Genomic DNA, 21,053 nt, shown 5'->3' with positions numbered 1-21,053 from the left:
GTTGAAGAGCTGCACACACCAATACGTGGCACATACCTACTGCTCCAAGTTCGCATCAAAGAGATCCATTGAACAGCAGCGTGTACCCACTGCCACACACTCAGTGACTCAAGTTGGTCTGACGGCTGATTTAGAACACTGTTCCCTCAGCACAACAGCCCGACGCGCTATCCATCAGACCGCAAACTACACACTCCCAGTGAGCCAAGTTGGCGGGAAAATTGTTGGAGACAGACAGACAGACAGACTCCGCAAAGTGCGCGAAGTACCCTAAGAATGCTAATCGCCAGCCAAGCCACCTCACCCCCCCTTCCCACCCCCACGAAAAGATCCTTTAAAGTTTATTCGATGCTCGGCGGAATCGAACTCGCGCCACGCGCGGACTTCGCGGCGGCGCCGTTAGATGACGCCGCGTGTGCAGTGGAAAGCACGAGAGAGGAGCGCAGCTGCATGCACGCTTCGACGTGGGCAATACGGTGTGTCGCTACGTTGCTCCAATGCTAATCGCATTAACGTCGACATTCGTCGTGAGACGAATGTCGACGAATTTACGACATTCGTATTTAAATGCGAAAATTCGATGGCCACTTGCGCAAGGGACCAGTGCTGAACCTTTTGTGACAGTGGAATATGAGGACGGTGCTAGCTACGGGCGGATGTAGCCTTGTAAGGACATGCCTGCAATTGGTTATATTCAAACTTAAGGGACGCCCACTGTATTACATTGTGTCCATTATACCAATGTCTATTACACCTACATTAGGCTCACGAATATGGCAGTACTAGATGAGCAGGGCTTACGTCGCAACATCTACACACTCTCTATGGACCATGATGTTCATCCAAAAGGGCATGTCGTTTTCAAAGGTGTGTATACAGACAGCAGTGCTATAGGAGTCGACTAAAGTGGGTCTATTCTCACCTCGCACATGAGATATCCCTGTGTCGGCGTGAGCCTTCACAAATCTCTCACATGGTTCTACATTTTCCTGCTTCCTTAGTTTGTTTCTTTATTAACTATAAATCAATGGTTTCAATATTGCACTTCCCAGTCCGAACCTTCTTACAGCCTATATTCTCGCTCCCTCCTTTATGTCTTGGCGCTGGCGCAGAATCTCCAAGCATGTTTAATATTTCTTAAAGTATGCACAGGGCGAACTACATCTTGAAACATACGCACTCACAAGAAGCCTATGAACTAATTGCATTCGCTTGAACTAGGCAGCTGTCCTTCACGCAAATCGATTTTATAGTCGGGCATATTCAGATGAACATTCAGCCTGAAACCCGAAATCTTCGCCGTCTTTTTCCAACTGTTCGCCATTAATTCCACGCGGTATCGCCATTTCTCATTACCCTCTCTCACGTTGTCTTTCTACCCTCGCCTTTTGTCCTGGATGCATATCTCACCATCATTACCGATTGGATGTATACTAAGAAGGTATTTTGTTTTCGTGCAGGTGTCATGCTTTGTAACGGACATTCCATCATTCGGAAAGGCGCCGCTGTTTCTGCACAATCCGCAAACTTTTCTATGCTAATGCTGTTGACGACCCTGACCCTTGGAATCTCAAGAGAAGTTCCAGATAAAAAGAAAAGTCATGTAAAGATAGTCTGACAGCTCTTTGCAAGCCCGGCACAACAGCGAAATCGTTAAAGGATGGGCACAAAATAGACAGTTGGCCTAATTCTCGAGGTCAAAAATCACTCAGCGTCGTTACCCCCACAGCAAATCGCCCTGAACAAGGCCGGCTTGTCAGCGCAATTAGCGCTCGAGGCGAACTCCGTAAGCGTGACACAAGGGCCCGCGCGCTCTCCCAGAGTTTCATTACGCAGGACAAATAATTAACGAATCTGCATACAGTAGTTATATATACGCCAAGAGCCGCTGGCATTACGTGCGCGTTCCGTAACTCTCGCGCAAAAAGATCAACATGATGAGCATGCAGTACGTCCAAGTCTCTTGAACTTGTGCTGAATATTTATCTGCTTCGCCTTTGCGGATCACATCGGAATGATGCTAAGCCGAGCCAACGCGATTAGCCATGGCTAACCGGGTGGCCTGGAATGAGGAGATGGGGGGGGGGGGGGGGGCTCGAATGGATGATATACTGACGTTATCATGACAGCACCCTTCATGGTACACGCGGTCATTGAGAGTGGCGTTCATATTAAGCAGGGTGGCCGCTAATGCGCGACCACTCTCTGACGTGCCCGCTTAGGCGTAACGACGAACCAGTGAAAGCCAGTTTACCACAACCACGAGCGCATCCTCATACGCGAAGCACGTGGACTAACGATACCGTGCCATAAAGGCAGAATGAAAAAGAAATTACTGTCGGTGGGGGAAGACCTCGGCACACGTGTAACCTTGAAAACGCTGCTTCCCATAGCAGGTTCTCCAGCGACCGCGACTGCACGGTTACGGCGCATACGCAACCGTGCGTCAGTAGTCGATTGTCTCGAGGGTGGGTAGCTGTTCGTCCGAGGTGTACACCATCAATCGCCGACCGTATACACAAGCGTAATTTCGCTCAAGTCGATCTCCATCGTGATCATTTACAACCGCGATCGGACGTCGGCGCTCGAGAGCATTGATTATACGCTCCCGACTGCCCGCCAGGTGCCGCGTGGAGAGAAGCGCAGGGATCATGCGAGAATTCCTGCTTGTCTCCGAAAAACGTGCTGTTTGGAGTGACACAACATACGCGACAGACGCGTCTGCACACACGGGTCATTTCGTCTGGCACTTGGCTAAGGGGTGCGGCTTAAACGCGCGTAATAAATATGGCAAGCTGCGTTTTAACTCTTGTGCAACGGGCCCGGCCGCGCCCCCCTCCCAAGTTGAGCAAGGTGGAAAACCAGCTGAGCTGAAAGAGCCCCTCCGGCTCGGTCGTGCGTTACACCAACCATCGCAAAAGAGCACGCCAAACACAATACTCCTCCTACGCGCGCGGGTCATGCGACCTCCCGCGTTGTTGGACGACCGCCAAGCGCCAGGCCCCTCTTTCAAATATATTTTTTTTTCTTATTCGCCCAGAGCTACTTCGGGCCGAGGGTACTACGTGTACCCACAACAATTCAAGCATCTGCAGGTATCTGCGCTCATTGCCTTAGAGTCTTTGATTGTTTTTGTGACCCAAGAAGAAATTCCCGGGCCATTAGTCATTAGAGTATACTTAAATGCATACGTGCGTACATGCAGTCACAGTAATCACGGTCAGTTACGTACAGGCAAGCTCAGCTCGCCGCCTTCAGTATCGAGACAAGCAAGCGATGATCACGCAATAGGACTTTTCGGCTTTGCAGTGATGTTATGCGGCAAAACACTTGCCGCAGGACCTGTTCTCGTTGGGTCTTTCAATGAGTTGACTTATCGCCGTTCGCATCGCGAACACACGTGTCATATGATGGGTTGCGAAATGTCAGTCGTTCCTGATGGCGTAACCTGTGATTTGACGAGGGTGTCACACGAAGCACTGCTGAAGTTCTAGCAGAATCTCATCGTCAAAATCAGACGCAGCACCCTGTCCGGCAGTAGATGGCAGAGGGATCAACTAAGACGCGTCCAGAGGAAATGGTGCGAAGGCAAAAGAAGAAACTTAAAGAATTAGAAGCGTTTAACCTAAAAAGGTAACCTAAGGCGAGTTCCGGAAGCTCAGGCTCGCTGATTACTCGCGGACAGCAAAACAACACTCGATGATGAAACGAACTCAAATCAGCAATGAGCCAGGATGTTATAGAAGACAGACCTTCGCAGCCGTCACAACGTTATAACAACTCTTATTAAGCCATTTATTAATTTAATAAGTTCCCAACACTTCAAATATATACGTAGCTGCGTTATTGCGTACCACTACTGCCCACAGAGAAAGAAAGTGGTGTTTTTACGGCGAGCGTCGTTGTTGCTCACTCCGCTAGTCGTTTTAATGGCCGATGGTGTCAGCCGCCGCCGGTACTCATCGCTGAAATCCCAGATTATTTTCGCCCAGGCTTTGATCAAGAAAAAGTTGCAGGGCCCCGCAGGAGCTGAATTCTGCAGCCACTGATTGCCAGTTGAAGATTCTACCTCTCCGCCACTCCGGCTATTTTGTGCCTGTACAATACTGCGCATGGCCTCTCGAGCTCTCGTTAACATGATTGGCTCAGGCTACGCTCTGCAGCCTATTCGTAAGCCAGAGCCGAAGTGCAAGAATTTAAAGGAAGCAAGTGGCAACAAGCGAAAGGAAGGGCAGGAAAGAGGAGGAAGAAAGAGTCGCTTCTCTCCGCTTCTCCAAAGCCTACACACAAACAAGTACGACTCAGGATAGAAGCATCGCTGACTAACGTTTCGTTCTTCTGCACAAAAGAAGGTTTCTCGCACGCATTTTCGAATGCTTACTCCAACCGATAAAGGACGAAACAGTGCAGGACCTGCGCCAGCTATCGCGTCACTGCTTCGCGTCATTGGCGAAGCTGCAGCTCTTACTGGTTTCCCTCACAAAGTACACAGCGCAGCGCATTCCAGATATCGTACAGTGATGTTCCGTCGGGTCTCTCTCCGCGCGCATCAGCAACGCGTGTACGCCTGTGGATATCGGCAGGCGAGAAAGACGCGGTCGCATCCGCGTTAAACCTTTGCTGACCCTCAGCGCGCGTATACCGCGCCGCGGGAGCTTCTTACGACACTGCGTTTGAACTGCAGAGGAGTTAGGGAGGGGGCGTGTGCACATTTCGCCCTTGCATCTCGTCACGAAGTCCGAGCCAGCAACAACGTCCGCCCCCCCCCCCCCCCCTTTATTAGATATGCAGAGACACGATCGCTCGCTCGCTGGCTGACGCCACGGCGGCAGCGCATCGGTGAAGACCGCGAAAATCGACGCCCGTTGACCGAGATACGCGGTGCGCCGCGTATGGTGCGGTCAATCCGCAGTTAATTGACGACGCTTCCATCGACGGTGCGCGCCGCTAAGCAGGTTTAGGCGTAAGTTTTGCCAGTTAGGCCCGCTTCCGTCCGTGGATGGTTTTTCTGGGGGGGGAGGCGGCGATCGTGTGTCGAGCGAGCGCGGAAGTCGAAGCGCGTGCGCATCGCGCGGCAGACGGTGAAACAGAACGACCCGTGTTTGGTGCTGGTCGTGACGCTCTCCCGTAGGAATAAGGCCAGCGAATTCGTGGAAGCACAGTGGCGCACAGAATGACTTCGGAAGACCACGAGTGGGGTAATGGTTATGGACATAGCTAGACGTAACAGAGTGGCCACAAGAGCTTTGCGGCGGTTATACCGTTAGACATTGGAGCATACTGGCTATACTGCTTGATAGCGAGAATCCCATAGTTTACTCTATTTTAATATGCCCTCGCAGGACCGGGTACAGCGTGTTCCCTGTGTTCAGTGTGCTCACTCGTTTTGTACGTGCATGCCATTTAAAGTTACGAGAATTTTTGTAGATGCTGAATGCAGAATATGTAGATACTCTTGCGAAATGTGTTTGCTATACTCCATCTCTTCCCAGGGTGTACTGACAAGGCGGGACATCCAATAGTTTGAGAATGCACGAGGAATCCTAAATGTGATGCTGGAAATTAAGAGTCACAACCCTTATTGGATTCATGCGTGATGCATCGTGCAGAAAAGGGAAGAACGCACGATTCATTTAGCAGTACGAGCTTTACTGTACAGGAACGACGACAAACTGGGCCAATTTTCCACATGCTTTGGCAAAATATCGATGCTGACTAAGCTAAGCACCTCTGATCATCGTAGTGTGTAGTGCCGCGTATTGCCCACAAGCGCGGCTTTTAGCACTCGAGCCTCCGCTGATTTCTCAATCTCCAGACTCTAAGATCCTACACAGTCGCATCCTAAAGAGAAAACTTGCAGGCAGAACTTGGAATCAGAGAGCGCGAGCCAGGGGTCATTGGAGATTGTTGGAAGAGACCATCGTCCTGACAGTGGATATAAAAGTTAGATTATTATTATTATTATTATTATTATTATTATTATTATTATTATTATTATTATTATTATTATTATTATTATTAAGGAGTCGCACGGCATAGAGGAACTCAGAATCTTAGAACACGGGTGTTTCTGTCCCTATTCTGTCCCATTTAAATGCACCCGCCGGACCAGTCTTGCGGCCGTGTTTCTGCTTAGTTTGAAACGATATTCACACCCTAAATAAATACAGGTTATGGTCATGGCCTTGCTAAAACATGGTCAGCCAGTTAACAAAGCATACGCTAAAACTGCCGCTTGGTTGTAATTGAAAGAAACCGCGACAATGGCAGAACGTCACAGCCATTGAAACATCGCGGCACGTCTCTTTGGTGTACGAACTCTGATCACTCGATGAGCGAGTTTAAATAGGTATATTCTGCCTGCTTATGGAGGCAAGGTATTAAATCCCTTTCCTTTTCCCTTTTCTGCCCTCTATTCCGTCCCCCTTTGTAGAGTAGCAAAGCAGGTGGAACCTGGTTAACCTCCCGGCCTTCCCTTAACTTTCTTACCTGGTGTCGAGTAAACTGGAGCGATCACTTTATTTATTTATTTATTTATTTATTTATTTATTTATTTATTTTTTATCACTTTCTCTTGTATCTTCCTTCCTTTCTTTCTTTTCTTCTTGTACAAATAACTCTCTGCATTACTCAGGTCAGTTTTCATTAACGCCCACCCTCTCCCCGCCCTCCCTTCCGCCAACTCTGGTCGATTTTGTTGGGAACCCTCGAGCCCCTATTCCTGGGTAGTTCCCAACGATATTCGCACCCTAAATAAGTATAAGTTGTGGTCATGACCTTGATAAAGCACGGTCAGCCAGTTAAATAAATATACGATAATACTTCCGCTTCGTTGTAATAATGAAATATTAAGATTACGGTAAAATCTTAAAAATCATTGTGCTGTATTCGCAGGATGAACTTTATACTCGCTATGCGAACGGTGTCGTGATAACGCGTTTAGCAGCCACTCACCGACAACCTTTGCTATACTGACCGGGGAGTCGCACGTGAAATCGAAAACGTGAAAAAGAAAAAAAAAAAGGAAAATAACAGAGTCGGAAAGAGAACGAGTTCAAACTAAAGGCTACGGCTTTCGAAAGCGCGTGCTCGATCACCTTCGATGATGTCCCTCCCCGCTAAAAGACCGCGTCGGATCTGTGCGTGGTTGAAAAAGAAGAAAAAAAGAAACACTCAAACAAAATCAGTAATGCAGAATCTCAACAGAGGTCGACGAGATCAGCCGGCAGTGGTATAGCTGCAAGAACGACCGTGCTTCATTCGTTAAAAAAAAAAAACGCCGGTGGCGCCTCCCGCTGGACTTGTCATCTGACGAATTGCAGCGCGTCCAGCGTCAAATGCGACGTGAAAAAACACCAGCACACCCGCTCGCGTCGGCACAAGTGTCTAAGCGAAATCGTGATCACTTCGACAGCCAGCGTGATGGCGCCGGTCTACGACCACTCCACAAATACTGTGCAGTGCACGGAAGGCAAGATGCGCTCTGCCATGCTCGCTACAGTTAAATTTATTCGCATACAACCTATTGCATACTTGGCCGCCGTGGTTATTTTCGGCCCAGCCGCGCGTATTCAACTGTAGCGTATATTTTCGTCGTGCTCCTATTTAAATTACAAATGCGAAGTTCGATCGTTAACTAGTAATCACTCTTGTCGACATAACTTCTTTCTTAAATCGTATTAATACCGACATCTACTTTCCGCTGCACTGACATAATTTCACATCACTTAACCTAGCGTTTATAGAAGGCATTACACTATAACTCGACAATGGCCGGTTTCGCAGTTATCGCTTCTTTGGACCGTCTTTGTGCTTTAATTATTGATGATGTGTTGCGAACGTTGGCAAAAGTACAGTCGACAACGCAAAATTGTTGAATGAATGAAGAGGGATGAATGTTTCATATCTCGAGAACATAATCTTAGATAATCAGGCGCTCAAGAAGATACTAAAAGAGGTATTCAGAAATTATCTCTGTTTTTAATAAAGAACCTGCGAAGCGATTAGCTATTTGACCATATCAAAGACAAGTCAAGGGCCCAGGACCAAATCTTTAAGGATCTTCTAGTTTCTACTGAGCTTCAGGTTCTCATTTTATTTTTTTAACCTCAGCCTTTCAGCATGAACTACCGAATGAGATTTCACGAAAGCCACGCTTATGACTTATCCAGCCTGAAATCCGCCAGATATGGCACCCCCCCCCTCCCCTAATTGTGGCTATATATACTTCTCACGCGACCTCACGTACCCAGCCCTTTCACCATGGCGGTCAGTGCTCAGAGCGCACGTTCGAGCTGCGCTCCGCGCGCGTAATCAGTGGGATCAGCCGACCGTGAACGGTGAATGACGATAAGAGAGGCATAGAACCTATCGGAAGCAATCGCAACGTTATACCGGCCCTGCTGTGCGTTTCTTGTTTATAGCAGCCGCGCTAGTACCACAACACTGCAACCCCTTCGATGGCGTCGATGCATACCATATATATATATATATATATATATATATATATATATATATATATATATATATATATATATATATATATATATATATACACGCTATACTAGAGCGTGACACACCAGCGTTGTCCTATCGGCCCTCCTCCCCAAGATCAAAGCCACGCACTGCACCGATCGGCGCTCCGCGGCATCAGTGACAAGCGCGGCGTGCCTCCAATCGTCGTTGGCGTCGCGCGAGCGCGCACTCCGGCATTCGGAGGACGCGCCGCCGTTCGGTTCGCCCGCGTCGTGCCGTTCGACGTCGTCGTCGTCGCCGTTGCCTTGACCGGCAACGCACGAACGCGAGAGCTCGGCCGTCTCGTCGATGGGGGCCGAGGACGGCACGTACGGGCGTCGTGAGAGAGCGCGCGCACTCGCTGGACCCCACGGGGACGGAAACGACGACGGTCGTGCCGATATATTTACCCGACCGCACCTCGCCGCTCGTCTCCCGACTCGTTCTGTCCGGCGCTCGGACGTCTGCAGGGAGATGTGGTATCGTGGCGGCCGACCAGCCGCGTCACGACCCAAAGTGAGGCGCGGGCACGTCGCATGCCGGCTGCGAACTCGGCGTGGTCGTTGAGCCACCCGATCGCTGGGAACGAATGGCGAACGGAAGAAGAAAGAAAACACACAGCAGGGCCTCGGCGTTTAAAGAAAACAATGCGAGTGAGCGCGTGCGCAGGTGCGGACCGTTTGGTTCGCGTCGACTGTGTATACTTGCACCAACGATGACGTGTGCGTGTCCCTGAACTGCATCCTGAAAGGCAGTTCTGTATCACGTTCTTCTTTTTCGGCTTCATTTGTTTTGATTTCGAACGGGGAAGGGGGGGGGGGGGGGGGGGGGGGGGGAGACGGTGTTCCTCGACATCGTGTGGCGCAACATAACGTTGTCATACGCTAGGCGTTGAACGACATCGCGATGTAGAGTCGGTCGTACGTGCGGGCACAAGAAATATGGCGCGACAAAAAAAAAAAACAGGAAACACGCAGGCAAGGCAACACACATTGAGAAGACGAGCGCTAACTACCAACTCATTCTATTACTGGAAAAAAGTACCTCTGATAATAACCACAGTGCCTGGGAGATATCAAACACTGCCGCAACAACAGGGGCAAAACCATATTAGCAGACCGACACAACACGCTTGCCGAAGTTTAGTCTGGTAGGGTTGTCTACCTCAAGTTACTGGTTTAGTGTTTGATATCACATGATGAATGTGGGTATAAGTAGCTCTCTTTCCAGGCTCAGCTCGTAGTTGGCTCTCATGCTGTCAGTGCATCTTTCTCTGTACCCCCCCCCCCCTTTTTTTTAAATTTTTTTTCGCCGTATATCTCGTTCCAGGGCATCGAGACAAGCGTTGTTCCACATCCGTGAGAAGCCGCTGCAGAAGCTCTAAAGCAGCATTTCATTAAAGCAGGGTTTCAGACAGCTGCTTTTATCGTGCTTTATTTTCTAAACTTCTTGTAAACGAGAATTCATTTCCACAATTCCAATTTTGCAGCAGCACAAGCCAGCGTACATTACATTAGAACACTGAAGCATGTGAAAAAACAGTCCTTCATTTAGGCATTGCCACTATGAGCGACAATCACCATCGATACTTCTGCGTGTTAATTATTCCGTTATATGCACTGGATGTTTTACCTACGTTAATCTTCTATATTTTTTTTAGGTAAAGCTCGTACAACCAAGATGTAAGTAACACTAGTTATGCATATTGAGATCTAGCCCAGGCGTCCTTGTAAGGTGCCTGGGCACAAGCGCACCGGCGAAGCAATAGGAACCGACATACGTTTCTTAACGCATTCTTTATCCTGCGCTGCGATCGTGTGCCCTGTTTTGTGCGCTTGTCTTTTTTCCATTTCATTCTTATCTTTCAACTCCCCTTCCCACGTCCCCCAGTGTAGGGTAGGAAACCAGATTGTTGGTTATCGTTAACGTCCCTGCGTTTCTTGTCGTACGCCTCTCTCTCTCTCTATCTATCTATCTATCTATCTATCTATCTATCTATCTATCTATCTATCTATCTATCTATCTATCTATCTATCTGTCTATCTCTCTCTCTCACCTCTGTGTCTCTCTTGATCATTATTGGTGCCGCCATGGTAGCTCATTACACTGCTGAGCTCGAGAAAGCGGGTTCAATCCGAGCGGCGTTGGCTGCATTGCGAAAAGACGGAATGCAGAAACGCTCATACATAGTGCATTGCGTGCACGTTAAAGTACCCTGGGCGGTAAAAATTAATGCGAAGTCACGCAGTACGGCGTACCTCATAAACAGATCCTCATTTTGGCATCTGGAATCCCGGAATGTAAATAATTAAACGTACAACTCGCATCACAAGGCTTCTTACGTCTCGTCATATCACTTCTTTACGTGCGCCACAGCTGCCGGCACAGTTGCACTACCGTGACTTCATTCGGCATTGGGCACAATACACAGAAGCCCTCCGGCGCTAGGCCAGTGCGTCCCCACTGCTCTCGGGCGCGAACTCAAAGAGAATGGCAAACCACACAGCTTCATGTCTTGAACGTAACGTGCGCGACCAGAGTCGCGGTCATTGAACTTCATGCACCCCAGACGCCGCAAGAACAACCAGCGATCACGTCGGTACGAGACCCGTGATCGCATCTTCACCTTACATGGCCTCCACTATATACGTTGTCGCTCTGGCACGATTAAGTTTCGGCACGTAACCGCCCTTGGACTGCGAAGAGAAAATAGCGGTCCGGAAGGAGGCGCGATAAGGAAGCGCTGCCCGATAGTTTCGCGACGTCCGCGAAGTGCGCTGCCTTTTTTGTCTTTCACGCTTCGCGTCGCACAAACGTGTGCGGATTAGTGAGTGGAGCTGTACGGCGATTTCTACGGCACAAGTCACCCCACGTTATCGGCACACGTTCCAACAGAAAAATAAACATTAAGGCAAGGAGAGAGAGAGAGAGAGAGAAATAACTGCGAGTCGTGTTCACCTCCGAGACTGCTGCACGTTCGCGAATCGAAAAAAAAAAAAAACAAGAAGAAAGAGTCGTACCAGCCACCATGCTACAAAGGGCAAAGAAAAGCCTGACCTCTTGTGAGGAATGACGCTCACTTCGCTGGGGAGTGAGGGGGAGGGGGGGGGCTCCGCATATCGAGACGTTTCGATAATACGTAGAGACAAGAAAGAGGTACACGCTGTAGAAGCAACATAAGTGCGCGTCACCAGGTCGACAGTTTTTAGTAGTTTCCGATGCTCAGCGCGAATTCTCGAAATGTGTGCACAAAAGGAGGGAGAGAGAGAGAACGAAAGAAAGGTAGAGAGGTCAAGTAGACGTACGTCCGATTTACTACTCTACATAGGGATAGGGTTAAAGGGCCCTTAAACCACTCTGATAATTAGAGAAGACAAGCACGTGCTCCTCTCCGGGCTTTTCCTGACACTTCGTGTGCCGTCTTCACAGGTGGTGACGTCAAAATGATTATGCAAGTCACGTGACGTCAGCACGGTAAAAGGTATCGGTTGGTCCATATACTAGGGACATCAGAGGGAAGGGTAGTGAAGGCAATATAAAAACCGCTCGGTCGATTTCGGGCTCAGAATGGCTTATGGGGACAATTAAGGGCGAGAAAAAAATTATGCAGATTCAACGCACACGTTGAAAACTGTGTGCAAAACAACTTCATCCAACAACAAAGTACACACGTGCTGACGTCTTCTGCGAATATGGTTTCAAGCAAGAAGCCGTGTTGTTAGCATAACAACTTGAACTCAGGCATCATTACAGCTTGAGTTATATGACTTCATTATTGGAATATTCTAAAACTAGCTTAGAAATAATTTGAAACTAGAAAGTGTGCAGTGATTTGCATAACACGAACAAAAGTTTATCATTGCAGAAATCATATTCACGAAATGAACACATTCTGCGAAAACTTAGGGAAATCTAGGGGATTCTTTATCTTAGGGGAAAACTGGCTTCGGAGAGTGGCAGCACTGGCTCCTTGCCATTGTTCGGACGCCTTTACTAATAATAGGTCCAGTATCAGGATTGGCTGTAATTTCTCTCTTACGAAGAATTCTAGCATAAGAACTTTCTTTTTAATACGGGCCAAGATGTTTTACTTTGAGACTAAAATCGCCTCGCTACGCCACACCTGGAGTCATTGACATTACGGTGACGTCTTGCCGCAATAAGGCTGAGTGCTGCGTACGTTTATTCAGTCTGTACTTGCCTGTGGCAGCCGCCATGATCGCTGGAACGTAGCAGCGAGTGAAATCACAACGTAACCACCTCAAGGATTTCGAAATGGGAAATATTGTTCATAGAAATAAGTATGATTGTAAATTATTCAGGACGCTCTTGCTATTTTCAATATTTTCCCCCGAATTTCGGCAGTTTCTACTGAATCATAGAAATAACTGTCATTGTAAATTATTCAGGACGCTCTTGCGATTTTCAGTATTTCCCCCTTAATTTCGGGGGTTTCTACTGAAGTTTTTAAATATTTACAAGTTAGATATGTCTATACGGCGCTCCGTTAAAGCTCTTAAAACAATATTATAGACTATTTTACAAGCTCCCTGGCAGAAGTTAGCCCGCGGACCCAAGGAAACTTCAGGGCCAGGGTCCTGCAAGCAGAGGACACGTAAAAACCATTTGCCGAAAAGGAAAAGCGCGTTTTCGAGTGACGTATAGGTGATCCCCCGTTATACGCTTTCGAATAAAATAAACGCTTATCATGGTTCCGGCTCAGGTACATTTATTTAATTTTTTTTATGTATTATATTGCAAAATGAATCTGTGTATTCGCGATTACCCGAACATTATCATTGCTGAAAATATGCGGGGCTCTGTTTTGCCGCACAGGCGTGGTTCGTATATCTGTCTTTCTTGCCCGCTCTATTTCTTTATTGAAAAGCGGAAACCTACCACAACTGTTTGTAGCCCACCAACCCTGTTTGTAAACATCACAACAGCCTATAGGCGACACACTACATTACCAGTGCCAACACATACTCGTACTCAGAATGGTTCATAGTTTAGGCACTTCAAGGTGCACACGATGGCATCATCATCGTCGGTGTGTCCGGTCTCTGTTTTGCTGTAAAAACAGCAAGGGCTATGAGTAAGCACGAAACGTTAGGCCTATTGCGCAGCTGAGTTCGGGGTTTTCACCGGTGATGACTCTCAGACGTCTTCCCGGAATTCAAGACGGACCTATATATATATACTGCCCGGGACGCGTGCTATCAGATATGGTAGCGGGAAGAAAACAGAAGAGCGCGGTTTTTACCGTTCGTGAGCCAGGACATTGCACAATTCAGACACACAAAAAGGGGTCAGGAAATAGATCTCGACAAACTACATTTCGAAGCGCCAAAGGCCTTTCCCTAAACGTATCTAGACCAATCGTGGTATACATCAGTAGGGCAAAATGAGCCCGCCCAGCATCGAATGATTCAGTACTTGGTGAGTGAACGCGCTTAACTGTAGGTTTCTGGGTGGAACACTAAAATCAAACTACAACATGTTAACCACGGATCTGCAGAGCTAAAAATTTAAGATTTTGTTCCAACATTCTGAGCTTGAGTGATCCACAGTGGCCGAAGAAATGTCTTTATATTGCTTGTTGTAACACTGGTGATCACACCAGCTATCCATCTTCCTGTAAACGTTCCCTGTGAACCTTCCTTTCTTCCTTGTTTGGAAGTCTAAGCTTGAAGCATTTACTGCGATATACGAATGACACAATGCGATCGTTCATGCTCGTTGGTACCCAAACGAATACATAACTTACAGTCTAAATTCATTGGTATAAAAGCACAACAAGCCCACTAGCCACAAGAAGAAGACTGTGGACAAAAAAGTTTGGAAGGGGAATAATGTCAAGCCCTTGCACTTGATTTCTGCCTCACGCTTAACATCATCGGATCTGGAAAAGTAAAATTGTAGGTTCCAGGGGAATGCCCCCTGCCTGCTTCCGAGCCTGTCAGCGTCTCACATGTCACAAATATTGTCTGCACCTGCGGTTGTTTGACTTCTCAATTGAGCGAAGATCTAATGTCCTTTACTCCGAATAACTTACGCGGCAAAAAAGCTGCTTCGGTGGGGCGTGTTTCTGTATCTGTACTGTCTCTTTTCTGTACGAAAACGAATTTTATAAAAAAAGAAATTAAGTTAAATGTTTGCACATTCTTATTGCGCTATGTACAACACACTAACGGGGACAAGATGAGCACTGACTCTAAACGAAGGCTTCTTCGTGTCTAGAGCAACTCATCGCTCTGTTGAAATGTTCGTAGTTCGCCGGGATAGCTAGACGCCGATAAAGAACCGCAACAGTCGTTGTTTGAGTCTCAATCTTTCTTCTTAATTTCGCTAGGGCACCTCTTCAACCCCGTGTTCGTTCTCTAACCCACACTTCTCTGTTTAGGAGTCACCGGTCAGAATAAACGGCTCTTTCCTCTCCGATTCCAGCGTCGCGCTCCGTTGCTACTCATATATGTATACGCGATTGCTGTCCGGCTTGTTCTCACCACCTGGGAAGACGCACGTTCGTTCTCACGCTTCGATTTGGCGCACTCGTCGACAGCCGAAAAGACAAAAGGTAAGCAGAGGAGGAGGAGGAGGAGGAGGAGGAGGAGGAGGGGGGGGACCGCGCAATAAGGATTCCATTTCATGGTCTATCTCCCACTGACGGGCCAGATACAGATACCGAATATTCGTCGCTGCGTGTTCAAGGCTTGCCTTCACTTATCTCTATCACAACGATGGGACAGTCGGTGCATTAAAAAAAACTAGGACATCACAAAGTCGCCTCCAGCTGTAAAATAAAGTGTCTTGTCTCAGCTTGCAGATGCATACAAACAAGCACGCACGCCTGCGGTCAGTGTATACGTATACGAGGACGACCACCGTGATTCGGCTGCTAGTGAATGCGCGAACTTGATGGAAAAGCGTAGTTATAAGCAATCAAAGGCTGCTTCAGCCCGAGCTGCGATTCGACTCGCGTAGAAATAAGACAGAAAGAAGAAAGGCGAGGAGTGAGCGAGAGAAGTATGAAGATATGCTATCTAAAAGCGACCAGTTTCATTTCGTAATACGCTGTCGACTTTAAGTGTGCCCCCGCTACCTCGATTCGAAGTCACACACACAAGCTCTATGCGTGTTATCGTTTCCCCCAGCCTGGCCGTCGCCATGTTTCAATCCCCCTCTTTTCTGTTCTTTTTCTTTCATTTTCACTGACTTTGTTTATTCATTACCGGATTCTTCACGCACAAGTGGCTTGCCTTTTCAGTCTATGTCTTTCTTTCTCTTTGGACCCACTGGGAAAAACCCGGTTGGATGCGACGAGGTCAGCTCACTCACGTACGCACGATGTGAAAGAACGAGAGAGAGAGAGAGAGAGAGAGAGAAGGCGCTATATGGAGGACTGCAGCGACGACAGTAGAAGTGGTAGAGGAGAGTTCCCGCGCCCCCTCCCCACCTTTCCGAGGACACCTCATTATAGTTTTCTCACATAACGTCTCCCATTGTTGGTCGCTCGGAGTCGCGCTGGGGACTTCCCGGATGCTCCCGCAGTAGGCGAATGCAGATTTTAAAAAAAAGAAGTAATCAAGAAACGACGGGGCTCTGCCACGAGTTTTGCATAGCGACGCGGACGCCCTTTGGCTAATAACGAGAACGTTCTGTCGCGAGAGCACGCCGCTCGGCTGGTTGTCGCGGCAGCCGATTGCTCCGCGAGGCAACTACATTCCCGCTGGAAGCGGGAGAAGCCGTGGCCCATGTTGTTTGAACGCTCTAGTATACAACGGCGCTTGTCATGCAATGGCGCGTTAAATACACATGAAGAAGAACACAGCGTTCCCGTTCCCCTTTCCAGGACAGACGCTGCAAGACAGCTCCGTCACCTAGCACGCAAGCTATATTTAACAGAGTGAGACACCCCAAATATAAGGTGCACCAGGTTACACGAAATGAACCCTTCGTTCCAGCTCCTATACTTCCACCCGGGATTCACCGACGTGAGGCATCGCTTCTATGTCGGCTATGGCTGGGAGTGGCTTTCACGAAGACTTACACTACATTTATCGCAATGACCTACAGTGCTGCGTGCGACTTCTGCGGCAGCGAAGAGAAGCCGCCTTCGTCGATTTCAGTCGGAAAGGCGAACACTATCTATCGCATCGCAACGACTATATGAACCAACTAGCCCTCATCAAGATTTTACTAATGCAAATGACTGGGCGATCGGCCGTTGTCCATGCAGGCGCTATTTGAAGACCGTCCTCATCGCTCGTCGAGCCACAAGGCTGTGAAGGCAATTTTGTCTTTCTTGAGGGCGAATGACCTGCGTGAACGTCTTTGGCTTGATGGGACCCTCCGGGCGCATGCGCGAATTCACCGCGTTTATCCTTCCCCCACTCTCTCTCCAGCTCATCTTTATCGATCCCCATTTTCGTCTCCCAGTGTGGGGTAACCAACCAGATGCATTTCTGGTTAACACATTCCTGCCTTCTCTCTTTCTCTCTTCCTCCACCTCCTATTGCAGCCAAGTATTTTGACGTGTCTCGTGAATCGGTCAAGCAATAATTGCCTGCTCGTCATCTCATCTCGAAACACTTAAATATGGGAAATTCATCATGTTCTTGAGCGTGTTTTCGCTTTCCTTTAGTCTGTTATCAATGTTTCATAGTCATTCAAGTTGCTGCTAAATTATGACAACGTAAGGAAATAGGCTACCGAAGAGGTCAGCTTTCCAGGAACTACATAAGTTAAGCGGTATATAAGGAATAAGGAGCAGAAATTTCTAAAAATCACGAAGGTTCTTCAATTGTTCTCAATGGTAGCGTCATTAACATTCAATAAGTATATTTTCTTGACAAAGGTTTAAGAGAAACGAAACGAAAGAAACGAAACGTTCCCTCTACCTCGCTTCCTTTTTCATTTCTCTATACTTTTTAATGACAGGGCTTATGCAAGTATATGGTTTATGGGAATAGATCAATGCTTCCTTAGAAAACCACGCTTTATTCCCAATTTACAGGTATAACTTATTGCACCGATAAATAAATGATAAGGTATGCTTTCACCAACTATCGTGACATACTGTCACAGATATTATCATGTTCCCTACGGCAGAAGTCGCCAAGAAAGGAAAAGCTTTATCCATCCCCAGACACGATGCGATGCCGGGATGACTACTTCTGAGCTGATGTCATCTTTTGAGAATGAGAGAATAATTCATTTAAGGCAACACTGGACCACGACAATTTCACTTGTGTGCCGCATGCTCTTGTACGTTCAGTGTTCTGCGTATGTGTGCGTAGATCTGTAACACAAAGTGCATACCATTTCATTCCATCGCACCCATCTGCAGCAGCATGCTAGGAATGCCGCTAGGTAAACCTCCCAAAGATGCATTAAAAAGCCCCTTCTCTCTCTTTCTCTCTCTCTCTCTCTCTCTCTTTGGTCCGCGCCACGTTCATGAAGAACCGGCGATTGTAAACATGCCAGTGATTTCCCCTGGACGTGAAGGCAAATCCAAGAGCACACGCGGGTTGTCTGTCCCATGGCTTCATCGTTGTCTTCGTCATAACTGCTGCCATCGCTATCTTCGCAATCGATATCGTAATCATCGCTTTCGTCCTCGTTGTCATCTGGACAGGTACAGCCGTTCTACAAGTATCACCTTTCCTTCAACTGACTCTACACGCTATTATTTTCTTCTACGTACACTCTTCATGTGCGAGGTTCACAGGAAGACGAAGATTCGAAGTGACCAACAGAAGTCGAGCACAAGGAATGTCTCTGGAGTCAACGTTTCGATAAGCGGACTTGTCTTCGCAGGAGGAGAAAAAAAAAAGAGAGAGAGAGGGAGAAATGCAGGGAGCTTACTTGTATCTCTCATCTCATCTAACTGTTTCAAATAAGGCGATTAGCGTTTCTCGTGGGACAAGAGCTCCCGCGTTCTCGGCATCGCGGGTTTTGTCTCGCGTCGTTTCTCTCGACTCCGGTGTTTCCTTTTTTTTTTTTTTTTTCTCGCACGCGCGGCAGGAAACGGGCCACGATGGGCAGCGCTTCTCGAGCGCGCTCCACAACCGGTTGATCGGCGGCGCGCTCGCGCTCACAGGACGCTGCATCGCACGCCGGGCAAAACCGCACGGCGCAGCGCGACGCGCGCCAGCCTTTTTAGCGGTGCGCCGCCGCCGCATCGATGGAGCACAGAGGCTGCAGCCGCCGCCGCCTCTATTCTGTGACCGCGCCGTAGGCATCCTGCTCCGTGGCCCGGCGTAACAAGGTCACGGTGCCGATCGGCGTCCCGCGCTGGCCGCACGACGAGAGGCCTTTTTTGAGCGGCGGCGCGATTCACCCAAGCCGTTTTTCTCCTATCGCTGCCTTTTCCTTCGGTTCGGGTCGCTTCTTCACTCTTTGTCCGTTTACTTTTCGGGTGCGTGCGTAGCACGGAGGGCGTCCGTGAAAGAGGATTTCGGTTTAATTTTAATCTTTCTTTTTTTGTGTGTGCCGAGACACTATTCTCTCTTGGCCGAGAAAATCCTGCTTCGAACGCTTCACAACGCGCTGGAGTTCTTACGCGCCGTCATACATACTAGCTGCATACCTGCGGGGACGTGCGTTATGTAGGCGGCGCCGGCGTAGAGGAAATTTCGCGTAAAGCCACGAAGGCGCTCCTGCTTTGCTAGGGATCCACCAGCCAATGTGACCGCTCGTGACCGATTGAACGCTTGTGCACGTGGGTGTGCGCATACTGTGAAAATTTCTTATTTCATTCTACTCACCATTTAGTCCCCTTTCCCAATACAGAGTAGCCGACTGGGTTCAACCTGATTAACGTCCCTCCTCTCTCTCTCTCTCTCTCTCTCTCTCTCTCTATATATATATATATATATATATATATATATATATATATATATCCCTGCATAAGTAGTGCCACAGGCTGTTGGATATAGATACAACCTGCATTAAATTTTCGTTATTTACCCGAAAAAAGAAGGAGGCAATAAAGTATCCACACAATGGTGGCCGTCACTTCTTTTGAAGTAGCAGCGAGGGCGGAAAAAAGGGATATGACAAAGGAAGAGACGTTGCGAGTTCAGAGGCGTAATCTGATAATGCCGTACGAAATCTGCTCAAAAGTACAAAACCGTCAGTACAACATGCTTACCTGCAGTACAACAAAGGATACCTTGCGTTACAGGAATGCGTAATACGATTTGTATTGAACTCTGTTGGCGATTCTTACTACGATTTGGTCAGGTGGCTGAGTGACTATAAGGTTAGCACGACGTCATCGATCCCTTAGTGGCGGCGGCCGTATATTCCGATAAGTGAGCATTGCGAGGATGTTAAGTTGATCTGAGTCGTCAAAGATAGACAAAAGTTCCTCCCGTTCGGCGTACGTCATGGCCCAGGTGTTGCCTTATAGGACGTTAAGTTGAATCAACTAATCAGTCTAAACATGCCTGACGAGCACTGTCCAATAAGAAGGCTTCTCCTAGCCCACATTTCCTCTGCCCATTTTTATTATTTCCTTACAAATTTGGTAGAATTAACGAGTTACTAAGACTTTAATTAAGTTCTACGACCTCAACATCAGTTACGTTACACCCTTTAAAAAATGCCGTCTTCTTGCTTTACAACTTATCCGGCGCTTCCATTCCGGTTGTATATGCGACGCCCATTGAAATTCCGCAATACATGGAAGCTCGGTGAAAACGTGAGTCATTGTTCTATGTGCTAACGGTATCCCTTTGAACGTGGTTGCCTTGTCCGCGGAGTGAACAGACAAACAAACGTCCAGACAACCTTCAAGCCCTCCTTCGGTTCCGGACACAAGCCGCAGCGCAAAAGATGTCGCTTTACGTCGATGCAGGGGCAGCACAGGCCCCGTTGCAAAAAGAAAAAAAAATTCTAACCGCGCACTTTTGTGCTGCTTCCCGGGTTGCTGTGATCCATACTTGTTTCGCATTGAACCAAGGTTTACGCACACCAGACGAGAAGAAAGCGATCATCCTCTCACTGCCTGGCATGTTGTCATTTCGGAGACACGTTTATGCTGATGCCCCGAGCATCATGCGGCAATTCCGGGCTATAGGGAAACTTCGGCAATGAAGAATAAGAAGTCGCGCAGGATACGTGCAAGTCTTCAGTGTTGATGTTATCAGTGCACTGACCTGTACACCGCACCGGGAGTACTAAGTCTTGTTCATAGCCTCGTAGGCGTTATAACGGCCCCTTTGGTCCATGGAAATTGTAAACGCAGGTATCAAAACTGAGTACTTGTATTTCGTACTTAGTTAAATTGCAAGGGCTTTGTTCTTCAGAATTAGAACTCGAAATGACAGCAAAAATATAAAGAAATACAAAAAAGTTAACTTGAGCGGTGCGTAAGTCGAGCTCAGCATCAACATCAACAGACTGGTAAAACCCGAGTCACACTGATTTTGGGGAACGGAGAGAAACGCTGTTCACAGAAGTCCCTTCACAGAAGTGGCACGTCGCTTCTCGTGCGCCGAAAAAAGAAGTGCCGAGTGACGTGAGGTACAGAG

General features: G+C 48.0%; 1 protein-coding gene across 1 annotated transcript in view; it reads right to left on the bottom strand.

Annotated features, from left to right (window-relative positions):
* Window positions 1-21,053, bottom strand: part of LOC126537043 (uncharacterized) — a 62,424-nt gene that overhangs the window by 8,989 nt on the left and 32,382 nt on the right. The gene's annotated exons all lie outside the window — the stretch shown is intronic.

Source organism: Dermacentor andersoni, chromosome 4 (assembly GCF_023375885.2).
Source record: "Dermacentor andersoni chromosome 4, qqDerAnde1_hic_scaffold, whole genome shotgun sequence".
Lineage (NCBI taxonomy): Eukaryota > Metazoa > Arthropoda > Arachnida > Ixodida > Ixodidae > Dermacentor > Dermacentor andersoni.
This window is presented reverse-complemented; position numbering and strand designations above follow the sequence as displayed.